Genomic DNA, 14,096 nt, shown 5'->3' with positions numbered 1-14,096 from the left:
TGCACCTGGTACCTGGCACCTACAACCCATAACCCCTTCAAAGCACTTTTTTTGCCCATTCACCCAATCCATGCCTTAATTGTCTCCAGGCTTAGAAATCCTTATTTAACCTGTCTCCTCCCCTTCATCCAGACTGACTGAAGTGGATTTAACAAGTAACATCAATAAGGGATCCTAGCTTTCACCTGGATTCACCTGGTCAGTCTATGTCATGTTTTGTACACTCAGTGTATATTTCAATATGACCTATATTAACACTACAAAGTCATTCCAAAATAGTTCTTTACAACTGAAAATACATACAGTATATGTGACTTACCAACAATACTTCATTAAACATTTAAGTACTATAAACAAATAGTGTGTTATCAATATACTTAATGTAAATAAGTTACTGCAATTGTTTGTTCATTAAATTGTTCATACTCTAAGAACATGTGATTTGTTTTGGTCTTATGGGTAAGCCATTGTAACATTGCCATACTTCACGATAACCAATGTTAACAGAACAACAACAGTATAAAGACTGTTTTTACATTCAAGTGTAGTACAATTTGTTTGGTCTTATGGGTAATGCCATCCCGCTACAGTATGTCAGAATATTAAACCTAGTCTCGGTCTGTTAATCATTCTGACAATGATAAGTCAAACATAAATACGGTAAAGATCCCGCTTGTATGTCTTATTAAACCTATTGTCATGGATCATTCTGACCTGACATGATAAGTCAAACATGAATACGGTATTTGTTTTGGTCTTATGGGTAATGCCTATCCCGCTACAGTATGTCAGAATATTAAACCTATTGTCTCGGTCTGTTATGGATCATTCTGACCTGACATGATAAGGATTTGTTTTGGTCTTATTCCTATCCCGCTACAGTATGTCAGAATATTAAACCTATTGTCTCGGTCTGTTATGGATCATGATACATGATAAGTCAAACATAAATACGGTATTTGTTTTGGTCTTATGGGTAATGCCTATCCCGCTACAGTATGTCAGAATATTAAACCTATTGTCTCGGTCTGTTATGGATCATTCTGACCTGACATGATAAGTCAAACATGAATACGGTATTTGTTTTGGTCTTATGGGTAATGCCTATCCCGCTACAGTATGTCAGAATATTAAACCTATTGTCTTGGTCTGTTATGGATCATTCTGACCTGACATGATAAGTCAAACATAAATACGGTATTTGTTTTGGTCTTATGTTGCCTATCCTTGACAGCACTGTCAAATATTAAACATATTGTCTCGGTCTATGGATCATTCTGACAATGAATCAAACATGAATACATTTGTTTTGGTCTTAGGGAGCCTATCCCGAGTTTGAGCTGCTCCTCCATTGTCTCCCTCTGTTATGGATCATTCTGACCTGACATGATGCCTCCTACGGTTTTGTTTCAGCAGGGTAATGAAAGTATGTCAGAATATTAAACCTATTGTCTCGGTCTTTGGATCATTCTGACCTGACATGATAAGTCAAACATAAAATGGCATCAGTATTATACCAATGCCTGGGTCTATATGACACACTTACAAACTCACACTCATCAACACACACAATGGATACATATAACAGAAATTCAGTGTACACAAACAACACGATGATCACTTCCAATGCCTGGGTCAAAAAACACACATGATTGTTACACAAACAACACGTGTGTTGTTACCTATGTGTGTGTGTGTGTGTGTGTGTGTGTGTGTGTAAGACATACACATACAGTGGCTTGCGAAAGTATTCACCCCCTTGGCATTTTTCCTATTTTGTTGCCTTACTACCTGGAATTAAAATGGATTCTTGGGGGGTTTGGATTATTTGATTTACACAACATGTCTACCACTTTGAGGATGCAAAATATTTTTTATTGTGAAACAAACAAGAAATAAGAACAAATAAAACAGAAAACTTGAGGGTGCATACCTATTCACCCCCACAAAGTTAATACTTTGTAGAGCCACCTTTGCAGCAATTACAGCTGCAAGTCTCTTGGGGTGTGTCTCTATAAGCTTGGCACATCTAGCCACTGGGATTTAGCTCATTCTTCAAATGAGCAAAACTGCTCCAGCTCCTTCAAGTTGGATGGGTTCTGCTGGTGTACAGCAATCTTTAAGTCATACCACAGATTCTCAATTGGATTGAGGTCTGGGCTTTGACTAGGCCATTCCAAGACATTTAAATGTTTCCCTTTAACCACTCAAGTGTTGCTTTAGCAGTATGCTTAGGGTCATTGTCCTGCTGGAAGGTGAACCCTGTCCCAGTCTCAAATCTCTGTAAGACTGAAACAGGTTTCCTCAAGAATTTCCCCTGTATTTAGTGCCATCCATCATTCCTTCAATTCTGACCAGTGTCTCAGTCCCTGCCAATGAAAACATCTCCACAGCATGATGCTGCCACCACCATGCTTCACTGTGGGGGGTGGTGTTCTTCTGGGTGATGGGAGGTGTTGGGTTTGCGCCAGATAGCATTTTCCTTCCATATGTTTGGGGAGTCTCCCACATGCCTTTTGGCGAACACCGAACGTGTTTGCTTATTTTTTTTTCTTTTTAAGCAATGGCTTTTTTCTGGTCACTCTTCCGTAAAGCCCAGCTCTGTGGAGTGTACGGCTTCAAGTGGTCCTATGGACAGATACTCCAATCTTCTCGCTGTGGAGCTTTGCAGCTCCTTCAGGGTTATCTTTGGTCTCTTTTTTGCCTCTCTGAATAATGGCCTCCTTCCCTGGTCCGTGAGTTTTGGTGGGCGGCCCTCTTGGCAGGTTTGTTGTATGCCATATTCTTTCAATTTTTTAATAACGGATTTAATGGTGCCCGTGGGATGTTCAAGTTTCTGATATTTTTTATAACCCAACCCTAATCTGTACTTCTCCACAACTTTGTCCCTGACCTGTTTGAGAGCTCCTTGGTCTTCATGGTGCCGCTTGCTTTGTGGTGTTGCAGACTCTGGGGCCTTTCAGAACAGGTGTATATATACTGAGATCATGTGACAGATCATGTGACACTTAGATTGTACACTGGTGGACGTTATTTAACTAATTATGTGACTTCTGAAGGTAATTGGTTGCACCAGATCTTATTTAGGGGCTTCATAGCAAAGGGGGTGAATACATATGCACACACCACTTTTCAGTTTTTTTATTTTATTTTTTTAAATTTCACTTCACCAATTTGTACTATTTTGCGTATGTCCATTACATGAAATACAAATACAAATCCATTTCAATTACAGGTTGTAATGCAACAAAATAGGAAAAACGCCAAGGGGGATGAATACTTTTGCAAGGCACTGTGTGTCTTCTAATGTTCTAATAAACACAGCTATAAAACATATCCTGGGGTAGACAGGTTCTTCACAGTTTATTATTGTCATCATTCACATACTGGCTGCCCAATAAAAACACCTCAAAAGACCTTCTTCCAGAGGGCTTCAATCTCAAGTCCGGTTAACACCTACCTGACAAAGGCACATCAACTAAGGCACGTCTAATACATACAAAGCCCTACAAGTTACCAGAAAGCATATGCTGAGTGGTGCAATGAGAACGCTATTATTGCGTATGTACATAGAGAGATTTGAAGTTATGATATCATCATCAATAATCCATGTATGACCTTCTGGCTTACATAGAAAGATGCAATACATGACAATACTGATTAGCATTGTGTATGTAAATGTACTACAAAATGTGCTACAAAGTAGGTCAGCAAAACTCAATGATGAGATGAATTTAATTTTAATTAGATGTGCTGATATGGAAAATGGGTGGATTACTGGGTGGAAATGAGTATGAGGCTTAAACAAGCATTGGTTTTAGACAAACTGGCTTTTAATAGTCAAGAGTTTACAAAAGCTCAAAAACGTCATGTTTAAACAAAACATTTCAATCTCTACAAAATCACTACGGGTTGTCTTACACATATTCCACTTTAGCCATTCTATCTAACAGCTCCAGTCCCATATGAAAGGAAGCCCATTCATTGTCAGTGCATTGGTTACATACTTATAAAGTGACAAAAGCCCCAGTGATCGTCAGAGTAAGGACAGAAGTGAGATATATGGTTTTCTCAGCATTTAGAATGCCATCATTAGGCTATTTGGATGTTACTGATTGGCATTTGTTACATTACTTAAAGTGTCTGGGACTGGCTCACAATGGACAGTGGCCACACAGACAAAGACTTGGGAGGGGGGCCTTTGCATGCAAATCACTTGTCATGTCTTTAAATCACAGTTTCATATTTTAAAACAATGAAAAACAACACAACCCTTCCCTACCCCTTCACCCATAATAGCTATTTAAACACTTCCTTACTGTATTGGTATTGCAATGGTCATCCATTTCTTCTAAACCAGTGGTTCCCGACCTTACTTTTTTCGGGAACTTTTTTTGCACCCCCCACACGTCATACTCTGTAATAAGCATGGATGTATTATCTTCAAACGTTCCTTTGCGACTATCAGAGTCTCAGAATCCAGAATGAATCATTCCTGCTCTAATCAAAAGGATAGACGCCACCAGTAAGAGAGCAGATAGAAAGCGAAGGGGGCCGGGACTAAAGATTCACATAGGCACTTGTGTGTTTGGTGTAATGCAGCATGCTATTCACAGGCAGAGTTGAGCAATAGCCTTTAATTCACATCCTTCAAAAGTAAGAAAGAAGGAAAGAAAAGGGGAGAGGACAAAAAGCAACATATATTTTCCATATCAACAGCAAAGTTGCCGGACAATCAACAGAAGAGATCGCTCTTCTCAGCAGAGGTTTCAAAGGTTCTTCTTCAGTGATCACTTTTCACAAAACAAAGTAAAGAATAGAAAGGTGTGGGTGTAGAGTCATTCCGTTTCTTCATCGCCTACTCAGCTGCACTGGAAAAAAGAGAGTACTAATATGTCAGTACAAAACAAATAGTTTTATCTATTGACAAATATAGCTATTTCATTGATATTATTAGCCAGTTATTGTTATTAGCTTAAGAGTCAGAAATGTTAAGTAGTATTGGAATTTGACTGATATCAAACTCGTGACTTGGAAAAGAGTGAGATCACCACCATTGTCAGGATTGTTACTTCAGCATGCATCAGGTTTAGTAGTTTCAAGAGACCTTAAAGCAGACAGTGCTCTAACCAAAGGCTGATCAAAACACACCCGGAAAATAGCATACCACCATAGAATACCCACCACCACCACCACCACAGATCCCCTCCCCACTGGTGTACGGTGAAGTTGCCCTAGATGCTGATTTTGGGTCAGTTTTGCATGTTCTTACTAATTATGGTTGTGAGAGGGAAGTTGATCCTAGATCTGCACTTGGGAGAAACTTCACCCGAGCACCACAGAGTTCCCAGGGCAGGTTAGATGGCAATGTGTGATGCATGCCATTTCAAAGGTTAGTATGTCCTAATTAGTGCAATGTAACAAAGAGACCAGATTATCATATGCTTTCTAATAGCTGCAGCAGACATGTGAATGTGACAGCTGAATAATTAACTATTGAAACAAGCATTCCACCCCTGGCAGCCTGGTCTCATAGACTAGACGTAACATAGTAAATGTATATCTGGGACACTCCACTTATATGTTACGCTTTGTACGGCCTTTGCAGACTGTACAATTTTAGCCGTTTTATGCCAACTTTGCCGTGCCCCAGACAAAATTTCCACGTATGGACAAATTCTTAGGTCGTAAACTATTGTCGGACATCTTGGCTCGTTCAGTGTGACAGGGTCTAGGTCTGCCGATTAAGTGATGATTAAGTACCGCTACGCAATCGTAGGCTCTGACAAAGTCAAGCCGGTGTCCACATTTTTTGTCCTTTATCGCGTAGTGTGGCTGGTGTTGTGGGCTGGATCCCGGTGACTGACTAATAAGAAGACGGCCGCAACTGAGTATGTACACAACAATAAAATTATTGTGAATAGTCAGATTAACATAATAGTTTGAATTAAACATTTAGCCTACATGTTGTGCAAGAAGAACGATTTCCCCAAAAAATCTTGTGTTTTGCTACCTGGTGGGATTTCAATAAATGCACAAAATCGCCAATCAAATTAAATTGACATATAAAGTTAGTATGTGAAAACTATTTCTAAGATGCCTACTTGAATTTATTCAGAACTCAATTTCACCACGCATAAGCATTGAGTGAGGCTTGCGCTGCTAGTGCTGGCACATGCTCAGATCAAATACACCGCTGCAGGGAAATTGCAGATTAGACACAGAACTGAAGCAAATCGTACAATCTGGCCAGGTTGATATCAATATTTTAATTTGCAACTGCCGCACAGTGTAACGTGATTATCGTTGAAGACTAAATTGACATACAGTCTGCAAATGCTGAAGCCATTTCCTGCAGACAACAAATAGTGGCCTCGTGGGTGGAATGTTATTAATATGTTTCAGAATTTCATCATTAATAAACTGAAATCTGGTATTTCTATGTCAAACGGTTTTGATATATTTCAGTCTTCTGTGATATAGCCGTCTGGGCTGACAGCATCCCCAGCCGCGTCCTCAGAGCATGCGCAGACCAGCTGGCTGGTGTGTTTACGGACATTTTCAATCAACTTGTCCCAGTCTGCTGTTCCCACATGTCAAGAGGGCCACTATTGTTCCTGTTCCCAAGAAAGCTAAGGTAACTGAGCTAAACGACTACCGCCCCCGTAGCACTCACTTCCGTCATCATGAAGTGCTTTGAGAGACTATTCAAGGACCATATCACCTCCACCCTACCTGACACCCTAGACCCACTCCAATTTGCTTACCGCCCAATAGGTCCACAGACTACACAATCGCAACCACACTGCACACTGCCCTAACCCATCTGGACAAGAGGAATACCTATGTGAGAATGCTGTTCATCGACTACAGCTCAGCATTAACACCATAGTACCCTCCGAACTCGCCATCAAGTTCAAGACCCTGGGTCTCGACCCCGTCCTGTGCAACTGGGTGCTGGACTTCCTGAAGGGCAGCTCCCCAGATGGTGAGGGGTGGGAAACAACATCTCCACCCCGCTGATCCTCAACACTGGGGCCCCACAAGGGTGCTGCCTCTGGAGCCCTCTCCTGTACTCCCTGTTCACCCACGACTGCATGGCCATGCACGCCCTCCAACTCAATCATCAAGTTTGCAGACCTGGCACTACAGTGGTAGGTTTGATTACCAACAACGACGAGATGGCCTTACAGGAGGAGGTGAGGGCCTCGGAGTGTGGTGTCAGGAAAATAACCTCACACTCAACGTCAACAAAACAAAGGAGATGATTGTGGACTTCAGGAAACAGCAGAGGGAGCACCCCCCTATCCACATCGATGGGAGAGTAGTGGAGAGGGTAGTAAGTTTTAAGTTCCTCGGCGTACACATCACGGACAAACTGAATTGGTTCTCCCACACAGACAGTGTGGTGAAGAAGGCGCATCCTGTCTGGCTGTATCACCGCCTGGTACGGCAACTGCTCCGCACACAACCGTAAGGCTCTCCAGAGGGTAGTGAGGTCTGCACAACACATCACCGGGGGCAAACTATCTGCGCCCTCCAGGACACCTACACTACCCGATGTCACAGGAAGGCCATAAAAGATCATCAAGGACAACAACCACCCGAGCCACTGCCTGTTCACCCCGCTATCGTCCAGAAGGCGAGGTCAGTACAGGTGCATCAAAGCAGGGACCGAGAGACTGAAAAACAGCTTCTATCTCAAGGCCATCAGACTGTTAAACAGCCACCACTAACATTGACTGGCTGCTGCCAACATACTGACTCAATCTCTAGCCACTCTAATAATGGAAAAATGTATGTAATAAATGTATGTAATAAATGTATCACTAGCCACTTTAAACAATGCCACTTAATATAATGTTTACATACCCTACATTACTCATCTCATATGTATATACTGTACTCGATACCATCTACTGCATCTTGCCTATGCCATTCTGTACCATCACTCATTCATATCTTTATGTACATATTCTTCATCCCATTACACTTGTGTGTATAAGGTAGTTGTTGTGAAATTGTTAGGTTAGATTACCTGTTGGTTATTACTGCATTGTCGAACTAGAAGCACAAGCATTTCGCTACACTCGCATTAACATCTGCTAACCATATGTATGTGACAAATAACATTTGATTGGATTTGATTGATTTAAAATGCAATATTGGGATGCAAACTCAAAACTTTATACATTTCAACTCTATATCTGACATGGTACAGGCATCTTATTTTTTAAGCCCATAATAATGTGTGTGTGAGGTGTATATTTGGGGGCGGCAGGTAGCGTAGTGGTTAGAGCAATGTGCCAGTAACTGAAAGGTTGCTGGATCGAATCCCGAGCTGACAAGGTGTAAAATCTGTCGTTCTACCCTGAACAAGGCAGTTAACCCACTGTTCCCGGTAGGCCGTCGTTGTAAATAAGAATTTGTTCTTAACTGACTTGTTAAATAAAGGTTAAATCATTTAAAAAAGGCTTTGGTGTCAAAGTAGTTTTGTTTAAGACTACCAATAAACAGTCTGTGTGACCTCTGATTTAGCCCACGCACATTTTTAGCTACTTTGCAACTACTTAATATGTTAGCTAACCCTTCTCCTAACACTAACCTTAACCCTTTAACCTAATTCCTGAAACTCCAACCTTTTTTCTAGCCAACGCTAGCCACCTAGCTAACGTTAGCCACCTAGCTAACGTTAGCCACCTAGTTAACGTTAGCCACAAAAAAAGTGCACCAGAATATATCATAGGTTTAGCAATTTCGTAACATACTGTATCATACGAATTAAAATTTCTTAACATATCATACAAAATGGATTGTGGACATCTACAAATTAAATCCGGGACACTCTATCATACTATTAGAGTGTCCCGGTTTATTGAATATGTAACGTCTACCCCTGAGTCTAGGTTGCCCCTAGTTGTAACAATGTTGTAATTGGAGATAGGACAGGCATACAGTAATACACATTCTAGATAGACCTACAGACACTGGTAGGCTGTACCATAAACAGTTTATGAGCAAAACATTTGTTGGGAAGATACCTATATTCCAGTGAGTCAGCCTTAATGCAATAATAATGTTGATCTTTATTTGTTAAGTAGAGACAATAAACATGGCTTGCAAATAGTGGCCTGACTTGCCTTTTTTCAGGCTACACTGATCAAATGCTGTCACCATCTGGAATAAAATGCAATTATAGTGAAAGCATTTCTGCTCACACAGACACGATATTGCCTGCAGAGGGCCCAATGGTATAGCAGCAAAGGTCTAAGGTTCAGGGCTCAGCTATAATTCAACTTCAAAACTGTAAGGCCCCTGAGTGTGTAATAAAGCACAGCTGTTGGCACAAGATTAGTTCAAATTTTGCAGGTGGCTCTTAAAATCAGAGTGGTCCTGATAAAAAGTCCCACCCAACCATTAAATTATAAACTCTTTTAATACTATCATGGCAGCCATTTTGGGTGTGCAGTAAGTGAGTAACTGATTCTCTCAGGCATTTGTTTAGCAGGTGCCACGCACCACCAACCAATTCCAAATGGATTCTCCTGGCACCAGCATTAATAGAAGGTGTGTGGGGGGGAGGGGAGTCTCCCTGCAGCACTGATGATGACCAACATTGGTGCCCCAGTGCAGTATTTCCCATGACGCAGGGCCCTTTGTTTTCAATGGCCGTGAGACACCAGCATATGATAACTATTAACTGTATCCTTATAGAACCTGAAGGATATTAGACTAACATCAAGGTGGTGGCCCGTTCCTGTAGGTTCATGCTCTACAACATCCGCAGAGTACGACCCTGCTCACACAGAGCGGCGCAGGTCCTAATCCAGGCACTTGTCATCTCCCGTCTGGATTACTGCACTCGCTGTTGGCTGGGCTCCCTGCCTGTGCCATTAAACCCTACACCATCCAGAACGCCGCAGCCCGTCTGGTGTTCAACCTTCCCAAGTTCTTCCCACGTTACCCCCGCTCCTCCGCTCTCTCCACTGGCTTCCAGTTGAAGCTCGCATCCGCTACAAGACCATGGTGCTTGCCTACGGAGCTGTGAGGGGAACGGCACCTCAGTACCTCCAGGCTCTGATCAGGCCCTACACCCAAACAAGGGCACTGCGTTCATCCACCTCTGGCCTGCTCGCCTCCCTACCACTGAGGAAGTACAGTTCCCGCTCAGCCCAGTCAAAACTGTTCGCTGCTCTGGCCCCCCAATGGTGGAACAAACTCCCTCACGACGCCAGGACAGCGGAGTCAATCACTACCTTCCGGAGACACCTGAAACCCCACCTCTTTAAGGAATACCTAGGATAGGATAAAGTAATCCCTCTCACCCCCCTTAAAAGATTTAGATGCACTACTGTTCCACTGGATGTCATAAGGTGAATGCACCAATTTGTAAGTCGCTCTGGATAAGAGCGTCTGCTAAATGACTTAAATGTAAATGTAAATGTAGACTGTCTGAAGACACAGGGGGACGTAGATGGGGGGATGGGAAGGGATGTTTGGGAAGTGATGTACGGTGCATTCGGAAAGTATTCAGACCCGTTGACTTTTTTCCACATTTTGTTACGTTACAGCCTTATTCTAAAATGGATTAAATTGTAAATTAGGTATTTCTGTTTTTAGTTTTTATAAATGAGCTAAAATGTCTAAAAACCTGTTTTCGATTTGTCATGGGGTACTGTGTGTAGACTGATGAGGAAAATAACATATTTAACATTTTAGAATGGCTGTAACGTAACAAAATGTGGAAAAGGGTAAGTGGTCTGAATACTTTCGAATGCACTGTAGTTCTGGTGGTCGTTGGCGGGGATCAAACAGAAAGAGTCAAATAGAAAGGATAAAGCAAGCTCTGCCAGATTGTGCCCAGATATGTGCTCTACCACATCAGTGGAAGCCTATCGGTGGCTAACAGGTCCCTTCAAAGACAAAAAAACAATAACCTACAGCCCAATCGCCTGGTGTCAAGGTACACTGTTGGTGATGTCATACTAGTGTAATCAGTAAATGGGTGAATGCTTCAATACACACTGCTTTCACCAGAGTCATATATGCAGTGCCTTCGGAAAATATTGAGACCCCTTGACTTTTTCCAAATTTTGTTACGTTACAGCCTTAATCTAAAATGTTTTAAATTGTTTTTTCCCCTCATCACTCTAGACACAATACCCCATAATGACAATGCAAAAACTGCTTTTTAGAAATCTTTGCTAATTTAAATATGACATTTACATAAGTATTCAGACCCTTTACTCAGTACTTTGTTGAAGCACCTTTGGCAGCGATTACAGCATAGAGTGTTCTTGGGTATGACGCTACAAGCTTGGCACACCAGTATTTAGGGAGTTTCTCCCATTCTTCTCTGGAGATCCTCTCAAGCGCCGTCAGGTTAGATGGGCAGCATCGCTACACAGCTATTTTCAGGTCTCTCCAGAGATGTTCGATCATGTTCAAGTCCGGGCTCTGACTGGGCCACTCAAGGACATTCAGAGATTTGTCCTTCGTTGTCTTGGCTGTGTGCTTAGGGTCGTTGTCCTGTTGGATGGTGAACCTTCGCCCCAGTCTGAGGTCCTGAGCGCTCTGGAGCAAATTTTCATCAAGGATTTCTCTGTACTTTGCCCTGTTCATCTTTGCCTCGATCCTGACTAGACTAGAAAAACATCCCGAAAGCATGATGCTGCCACCACCATGTTTCAATGTGGAGATGAAGCCAGGTTTTCTCCGGAAGTGACGCTTGGCATTCAGGCTAAAGAGTTTAATCTTGGTTTCATCAGACCAGAGAGTCTTTAGGCAAACTCCAAGTGGGCTGTCATGTGCCATTCACTGAGGAGTGGCTTCCGTCTGGCCACTTGGTGAAGTGCTGCAGAGATGGTTGTCCTTCTGGAAGTTTCCCCCATTTCCTCTAGAGGAACTCTAGAGCTCTTTCAGAGTGACCATCAAGTTCTTGGTCACCTCCCTGACCAAGGCCCTTCTCCCCCGATTGCTCAGTTTGGCTGGCCTGCCAGCTCTAGGAAGAGTCTTGGTGGTTCCAAACTTCTTCCATTTAAGAATGACGGAGGCCTCTGTGTTCTTGGGGACCTTCAATGCTGTAGACATTTTTGGTACCCTTTCCCAGATCTGTGTCTTGACACAATCCTGTCTCAGTGCTCTACGGACAATTCCTTCGACCTCATGCCTTTGTTTTTGCTCTGACATGCACTGTCAACTTTGGGACCTTATATAGACAGGTGTGTGCCTTTGGAAATCATGTCCAATCAATTGAATTTACCCGAGGTGGACTCCCATCAAGTTGTAGAAACGTCAAGGATGATCAATGGAAACAGGATGCACCAGAGCTCAATTTCGAGTCTCATAGCAAAGGGTCTGAATACTTATGTAAATAAGGTATTTTCGCTTTGTCATTATGGGATATTGTGTGTAGATTGTATTTTTTAAATTTATTTTAGAATAAGGCTGTAATAAAATGTGGAAAAAGTAAAGGGGTCTGAATACTTTCCAAAGGCACTGTACATATGTACTGTATATGGCTCTGCCCTTCACCAGTGATGTGGGTAGTGGGTGAGAGGAGAAAGAAGGGAGGTGAGGTGGTATTTTTGAGACTTGGGAGAGGATAAGAGGCTCTGGGGGGGGGGGGGGGGAAATTTGAATGATACCTTACCCATAATCCTTCCTAACTCACAGTGTGCTTGTCGATGTTGCTTATAGAGAGGTAAAGTCAGGTGTGAGCTCTATCCTGAAAAGATAAAGGCAGGGTGAAAGCTGTTATGTACTGCTGCACAGAACTCTACACAATTCCACATCTTAGAAACAGACAACTTAACCACAGCTTTGTCCCCAACTTTGGCACTTATGGCAATGCAAATAGGTTTCACATGCTTACATCTTTTCCACATAAAACCTAGTGCCAAAAGGAAAGCATTGCACTGAGCTTTATGAAATCAAGTTTAGGCCAAAGTTGTGGTTGAGTTTAATTCAGACCCAACGGTTGGTGTGGTGAGCAGGTACATGCTGTGCTCTTGTGTGTAAACACATAAGTGAACTGCACAGGGTACAAGGCACAGGGATTTAGTAACATATAGCTGGGTTTGGGGCTGGAATGGGACTATAGTTAATCGTATAAAGATGTATTAATATATCGTTGGTCATTTAAAACCATGAGTCACTGCTCAGGCTTCAAACAAGAGTGGAAGCATACTCCCCAAAAAAGACAAAGAAAAACATTCCTGAAACTCAGGGCCCACATGCCTTTCCTCCCTTCCTCCTTCTTCTTCCGCAGCTCACAACTCCATGGGAACATAACAAACCAACAGAGCCAAGCTTGGCAGATATTTTAAGACCTTGATTAAATTCCTGTGTTAGAAGGCACAAGCCACATGGCGTTTAAGACATCCACTCCCCTCGCTATAGAAACTGGGGAACCCCTCCCCAAAACGGTAAGTGCTGCCACCCCTAAATAGAGTCCACATCCGCCCCCAGCACGCTCGCTCACTAAGTCATTCCAACCCCCAGCAAGCATTGGGCCCCAGGCTCACTGCACCACTCCACTAGCAGAGAACAGGACTGGCTAAACCAAAAGATAGGAGGCATCTTGAGGGGTTACATCACATAAGGCCTCCCTCCCTCTGCTTTTGCAAGTTCAAGCCCTAGGATGTGAGAGAGAGAGAGAGAGAGAAAGAGAGAAAGGCTGTTCGCTCCCTATGCCAGCCTCCTACCACAAGCTCACCACAGTCTGTAGGATGATGTTTAGCATTACAAACTAACAGTAACCTTTAGGATGTGAAAGAGAGAGAGGCTGTTCGCTCCCTATGCCAGCCTCCTACCACAAGCTCACCACAGTCTGTAGGATGATGTTTAGCATTACAAACTAACAGTAACCTTTAGGCTTCAAAACAAGCAGACTTTGTTGTTGTTTTTGTCTCCTTCCTTAAGTGACCCTCAATTTTCTTCAGTGAAGTTTACTAATCTTATTTTACAATCTGGTGACCTATAAAGATACAGAACATCCCACCGCACACACTGGTTGAATCAACGTCGTTTCCACATCATTTCAATGAAATTACGTTGAACCAATGTGGAATAGACGTTGAATTGACGTCTGTGCC

General features: G+C 42.5%; 1 long non-coding RNA gene across 1 annotated transcript; it reads right to left on the bottom strand.

Moving 5' to 3' along the window:
- Positions 1 to 4,622: 4,622 nt before the first annotated feature.
- Positions 4,623 to 14,038, bottom strand: LOC135567022 (uncharacterized). The gene is made up of 2 exons (XR_010462240.1): positions 12,653 to 14,038; positions 4,623 to 4,871 (listed from the first exon to the last, which is right to left on the bottom strand). It is a non-coding gene; the product is annotated as an uncharacterized LOC135567022 (long non-coding RNA).
- Between the last annotated feature and the right edge of the window lie 58 nt (positions 14,039 to 14,096).

The sequence above is a fragment of the Oncorhynchus nerka genome, unplaced genomic scaffold (genome assembly GCF_034236695.1).
Source record: "Oncorhynchus nerka isolate Pitt River unplaced genomic scaffold, Oner_Uvic_2.0 unplaced_scaffold_2728, whole genome shotgun sequence".
Taxonomy (NCBI): Eukaryota; Metazoa; Chordata; class Actinopteri; order Salmoniformes; family Salmonidae; genus Oncorhynchus; species Oncorhynchus nerka.
Note: the sequence above shows the minus strand (reverse complement) of the source record. Positions and strands in the feature narration are given on the sequence as shown.